The sequence below is a fragment of the Ranitomeya imitator genome, chromosome 3, assembly GCF_032444005.1.
Source record: "Ranitomeya imitator isolate aRanImi1 chromosome 3, aRanImi1.pri, whole genome shotgun sequence".
Lineage (NCBI taxonomy): Eukaryota > Metazoa > Chordata > Amphibia > Anura > Dendrobatidae > Ranitomeya > Ranitomeya imitator.
Window position 1 is genome coordinate 535,735,047 of NC_091284.1, and position 6,743 is coordinate 535,741,789.

The 6,743-nt window shown below is 45.5% G+C and overlaps 1 long non-coding RNA gene across 1 annotated transcript; it reads left to right on the plus strand.

The window, feature by feature from the left end:
* Nucleotides 1–2,067: 2,067 nt before the first annotated feature.
* LOC138672198 (uncharacterized) lies at nucleotides 2,068–3,891 on the plus strand. The gene is made up of 4 exons (XR_011319635.1): nucleotides 2,068–2,227; nucleotides 2,311–2,394; nucleotides 3,021–3,097; nucleotides 3,376–3,891. It is a non-coding gene; the product is annotated as an uncharacterized lncRNA (long non-coding RNA).
* The last annotated feature ends 2,852 nt before the right edge of the window (nucleotides 3,892–6,743 follow it).

Consider the following 6,743-nt stretch of genomic DNA (forward strand, 5'->3'; position numbering starts at 1 on the left):
TTTGCCCATAGACTTGTATTGCCGACGGATAGTGACGGATGGCCACACGTCGCGTCTGTCGTGCACTGGATCAGTGTTTTGGCGGACCGTCAGCACAAAAAAACGTTCAATGTAACGTTTTTTTGTACATCGCATCCGCCATTTCTGACCGCGCATGCGTGGCCGTAACTCCGCCCCCTCCTCCCCAGGACATAGATTGGGCAGCGGATGCATTGAAAAACTACATCCGCTGCCCACGTTGTGCACAATTTTCACAACGTGCGTCGGTATGTCAGGCCGACGGATTGCGATGGCCCCGTACCGACGTAAGTGTGAAAGAAGCCTAACCCTAAATTTAGCCCCAACCCTAACTCTAAATTTAGCCCCAACCCTAACCCTAAATTTAGCCCCAACCCTAAATTTAGCCCTAACCCTAATCCTAGCCCTAACCCTACCCCTACCCCTAGCCCTAACCCTAGCCCTAACCCTAGCCCTAACCCTAGCCCTAGCCCTAACCCTACCCCTAGCCCTAACCCTACCCCTAACCCTAACCCTACCCCTGACCCTAACCCTACCCCTACCCCTAACCCTACCCCTAACCCTACCCCTAACCCTACCCCTAACCCTACCCCTACCCCTAACCCTACCCCTAACCCTACCCCTAACCCTAAATTTAGCCCTAACCCTAATCCTAGCCCTAACCCTACCCCTACCCCTAGCCATAACCCTAGCCCTAACCCTACCCCTAGCCCTAGCCCTAACCCTACCCCTAACCCTAACCCTAACCCTACCCCTAACCCTACCCCTAACCCTACCCCTAACCCTAACCCTAACCCTACTCCTACCCCTAACCCTACCCCTAACCCTACCCCTAACCCTACCCCTACCCCTAACCCTACCCCTAACCCTAACCCTACCCCTAACCCTACCCCTAACCCTAACCCTACCCCTAACCCTAATTTTATCCCCAACTGCTCTTCTCCTGCCGGCCGGCAGATGGAGACAGATGTCGGGCGCACTCTGCATGCGCCCGCCATTTTCTTTTGCCGGCGGCCAGGAGGAGCAGCAGGAGGACCCAGGGACACAGGTGAGTATGGCAGGGTCCCCGAATCCCCCTATTTCTCTGTCCTCTGATGTGCGATCACATCAGAGGACAGAGGATTACACTTTGACTTTTTTTTTTTTTTTGCGGTCGCCGGTAAACAGTTAATTACCGGCGATCGCAAAACAGGGGTCGGTAAAACCGACCCCGATCATGCTCTTTGGGGTCTCGGCTACCCCCGGCAGCCGAGACCCCAAAGATTCTCACAGGGCCAGCCGGCGGGCGCACTGCGCATGCGCCCGCCATTTTGAAGATGGCGGCACCCACCGAGAGCCACGAGGAGCATCGGGGGAGATAGGTAAGTATTGGGGGGCTACCTGGGACCCCTTTTCTCTGTCCTCCGATGTGCGATCACATCGGAGGACAGAGAAATTAAAAAGAGATCATGTTGTTTTTTTTTTTTTTTTGCGATCGCCGGTAAACGGTTAATTACCGGCGATCGCAAATGCGGGGTGGGTAAAAAAAAACCCCGAATCATGTTCTCTGGGGTCTCGGCTACCCCCGGAGAAAATCCGACTCTGGGGGGCGCTATTTACTTTTTCCACAGCGCCATTAATTAACGGCGCTGTGGTTTAAGTACCCTTAGCGGCCGCCGTTAAAAGGCGTATCGGCGGTCGCTAAGGGGTTAATAACCCTATATGCACAGCCACCCATATCACCACAGGGTCCGGCATTATGTCCCCAGGCTTGCACACTAAAACATACATAGATGCGCAATAATGCTTATAGCCACTATGACATGCACGAGTTGTTACAGTATGATATGTACAGACATCTAAAACGGTCCTGCCTGTGTGGTTTCACTAGTGGCCACATAGATTCATTCAGACGCTGACAAGCAGCCCTATTGGTGCATGTGACTATAGACAGGGACGCCTAACCCCTGGCATTCTGCTGCCCACACGAGCACTCAGCACCTACTGAGCATGCTCGGAGTCTCTGACACAGAGAGCCGCATCACTTCCGGTTTTAAGGGGCTCATTTCCGGCGCAGCTATGCCGGCTACAGCATTTAAACAGAGCAGCTCCCAGTTCCCTCACATGGCGCAGCAGCAGGGCGCAGGAGCGCCGCTCATCCAGCACCCTCCATTCACGTCACTACAAGCCTCAGGAGTGCTGCCCGCACGGGTCATCCAGCTATACACAGGTCCACCTCCAGCCCACCCATTACATTGTACCACTATTGCCTTACAGTACCCTTTAGACTGCACCCCCATATATCTTTAACAGGCCCACTACGGATGTCACAGCCTCTGTGTGCCACTATCGCTTTGCATTACAAAACAGCATATTCCCAGCCTGTTCCAGGTTAAGGTAATGACACTAACTTTCTGACTACACCGATATCATTTGTGGACAACTATTCTACCACCTCCTCTGTGTACATCCTTGCAGTCATGCCCCCTGAAATATATAGTAGTAGGGATTATTATTTGGGTCTTATCTGGATGTCTCAGTGCGCCCTCTATATGTGCATGTGTGTATGTGTGTATGTGTATGTATGTGTGTATGTGTGTATGTGTATATATGTGTGTATGTGTGTATGTGTATGTATGTGTGTATGTGTGTATGTGTATGTATGTATGTATGTGTGTATGTGTATGTATGTGTGTATGTGTGTATGTATGTGTGTATGTGTGTATGTATGTGTGTATGTGTGTATGTGTGTATATGTGTATGTGTGTATGTGTATGTATGTGTGTATGTGTGTATGTGTGTATGTGTGTATGTGTATGTATGTGTGTATGTGTGTATGTGTATGTATGTGTGTATGTGTGTATGTGTATGTATGTGTGTATGTATGTGTGTATGTGTATGTATGTGTATGTATGTGTGTATATATATATATATATATATATATGTATATATGTGTGTGTATGTATGTGTGTATGTATTTATTCCATCCGTATATAACGCTGCTATTTCATTATCCACCACAGCGACAGCTTATATACCAAGGGACTTGCCCTCCTACCCTATGCCTGCCACCTACATATGTATCCTAGCGTGCATCAAGGTAACTAGCTTATGCCTCAGCCCTATTCCTGATAGGTACCTCCTTGAACAAATATGGCAGACACTTGTTTATAGAGATTGTTGTACTTTTTCAGTAGTCTCCTACCTCTCTGGCTCCTCTTTTTGTAAATATGTGTAGATATCGTTTGTCTGCCTATTTATATTCCACGTATTGGTGTATATAAACTTGTATATATTTCAGTTTATTCACATGGTTTATCATTGTTTTTATCCTTGTTTATGTTGCCAGGTCTAAATCTGTTTTCTTTACTCCCGTAGTAACCCCATGAATAAGGCCCGGGAGGGTCGAAACGTTGGGTTTCTATCTGCACTTTTTGTTTCCTTTTTGTGGCAACCTGTTTTGTGAACACAATAAACTTGTTATATATTTGCATCATACCAGCTTCAAGTGTGCGGTAATTTTTGATATTGGACTGTTTTGGACCACACGGTCTGTTTTACCAGCACCTACTTACCTCTGTCCTGAGTGCACACCATTATTTCCTTTTTCTCTACTACTCCAGGCAGCGTCATTACAGTAGTTGTGGTACTTCTCCACTCATAAAGAATTTGCACTAAGTGCAATGCCAGAAAATAATGATAAGGCGGTCATCCTATGATCCATAGACCCCTGAGAAACCCCATTCAAATATTTTGAAAGTGTAGTTGATGTACTCCTACCTATACTCACAAATACTTTATACAAATTGCATAGCCAAGAAAAAATAAGGAGGGTCATTCAGTCATCCATAGACGCCTGAAAGACAACAACGGGGGTCCTCATTCAAATAATTTGAAAGTGAAGTTTATGTCCTACAGTCTGCTTGACTCATAAAGGCTTTGCATAAAGTGCAAAGCCAGGAAAAGTGTACAAGGAGGGGAGGGTCATCCAGTCATCCTTAGACCCCTGAAAAGCAACAATTGGCAGGCCTCATTTAAATATTTTGAAAGTGTAGTTGATGTACTCATACACTCATAAAGGCATTGCACAAAGGGCACAGCTAGGAAAAAATTATAAGGTGTGTCGTCCAGTCTTCTATAGATCCCTGAAAGGCAACAACTGGGGGACGTCATTCAAATATTTTGAAAATGTGATTTTTGTACTCCAGTCTCCTACACTCATAAAGGAGGATAATACAGTAATCCTCTTCAGGTGTCTTCTTCATGTTCTCCTTCCTCGACAGACTGGGGAGACTACCACCACCTGCATTGTGGAGCCCGATTCTAAGGTGCTTGGGCACTAATTGACCCGGCTTCGCATAGAACCAGGACCCCTGAGGCAAGTGTTTAGTCTCTACTGCCCACTGGTTGAACTAGATATGATTATGGGTCTCAAACTCTCCAATGGACCTCCATCTTTGCTGCCAGTCTTACATAATCACTTCCTCCCTGGGATGCCAACTCTCAGTCCCTTGCGGCTAGTGAGTCCGCTAGCATGTCTCCAGCCCTGATCCTGGCTTTCTTCCTTGTCTCTTCTTGTCTCCACAGTCAACTCACTAGCTGCTGGATCCTGACTCTACCATCTGCAGATCTCCCGAGATCTTGGTGCCGAGATCTCCATCTGCGCATGCGCCGCCCCCGGCAGCCATTTTCCCAGAGTGCACTGTATAGGAAACCATGGAACTGCAGGGGTTCTGGCCTTTCACAAAATGTTGGCAGAGCCCCCACAGCATCGCCGGACAGTCGTAGCAGCTTTGGACACCTGCAGCACCGCCGGACACCCCCATAGCATCGCTGGACACTCCCGCAGCACAGCCGGACACCTGCAGTGGCGCGCCACACATCCGAACACCTCCTCATCCCAGTCTGCGGCCTGCATCATCACCCCATTCCTGAATACACCAGCAGTGACCCTGGGACCCCGCTTCACTGCAGCCACCACCCCTGGTAAGCAATAAGACACATTGATTATAAGAAGCAGCACCATTTTAATAAGAAAAAGTTTTTTCCTATTTTTCTCCTCAAGATTTGGGGTGCATCTTGTAATCCGGAGCGTCTTATAATTCTCAAAATACGGTAAATGATAACAATTTTGTCACATCTCTAATACCCTACTGATGGTAGCTATAAAGACAGTGATAAAGCATATGGCTGCTTATGACACTGATTAGCTTTTGCTCTGGAAAATTAAATATATTTTTCACAACCTTTACTAGCATTTTCCTTTTTTTCCAAAGGTTGGATGGTCTTTACAGAAGCACTCCCATCAAAATTTTTATTATCTCAATATATTGCAGTCATCAGATTATAGAGCACTGTGTAATTGCTCATTTTTCCCTGCTAATTCTTCTCTTTTCCATTTGGTCTATGACTTCAGCTGATTATAAACAGTTGAATCCTTCTAAACCCTATGTACAAACAGGAAGTATCTTTTCCATGTATGAGTCATCACCCTCTTCAACTCCTGACACAGCTGCTACTCTCTTCCCCCCTACCAGAGACTTTGCAGGAATGTAGAATTAGGGTATGTTTCCACGGTCAGTAAGCGCTGTGGATTGGACGCTGTGTACAGATGTTACAGCATAGTGGATGCCTCTGGCATCCCTGCGTATATGCACATGAGACGCTTCTTTCTACACTGCAGCATGTCAATTTATCTTGTGGAGGCGCAATGAAATGCACACATGCGGAATCACCGCCCGTACAAAAGACGGCAGCACTTTGTACGGAGCGGACATGTGCTGCGTCCAAAGAGCTGCCGGTTTGTGTCTGTGGAAACATACTCTTATAGTTCTATTGCTGACTCATGTAGGGAAAAGAGAATTCCTGTTTCTACATAGAGCTTAGAAGGATTCAATTAGTCTGTTTTTAATTATGCAATGTCACAGACCTAATGGAAAAGAGAAGAATTAACTGGGTAGAAAGGCAAAATGAGCAAGTAAGTACATTGTGCGATCTAATATGATAATTGCATTATATTAAGAAGATTAAAAAAATTGATGCAAGTGCTGCTGATTAATTCCTTTTCTTCTACATAGCACCAGAAATGTGACCAATAATCTCTAATTGCTGTGAAAAACCATGGAAGATGATTCATGGAATGATGACAACTGAGGTTGAGATAAGGGGTTCCTTTATTTGCCTATCTTCTAATAAATGGAAAAATAAAGTTTCAGATTTTACATCTTTGCCATCATTCCAGGAAAATGGGGACCATGTAGGTCCCCAATGATCTTTCATAAGGTCATAGCCCCTTATTGATCATGGGGACCATGTAAGTCGCCATTGTTCCTTCATAAGATCATAGCCTGTTCAAGAAACCACAAAACAGCTTAAATGTCAGGCTGTATTGAAACTATTTAATGAAGTGTCTGAAAATCTGTACATGAATGGAGATAGGATACTAGTGTCTTATCCAGCTTGTTTATGTCTAGAAATAACTGCATAATAATTCTTCCATCAGACTGCCAATATTTCAGTTATGAAGAATTGTGTTACAGATGCTAGAAAATCAGTGAGGGGCGGGTTTTCAAAGGTTAATGTATTGATATAGCCTAGGAATGCCTGGGTTAATCTGGTATTGATTGAGTTTTGAATGCCTTCCTTATTTCACTGCCTTTTCTTTGTAACTTCTAAAGAAAGCTTTAAGGAATAAGCTAAAATGAATGTTTAGCAAGACTCATCAATTGTTTTCATTTTCCCCTGTG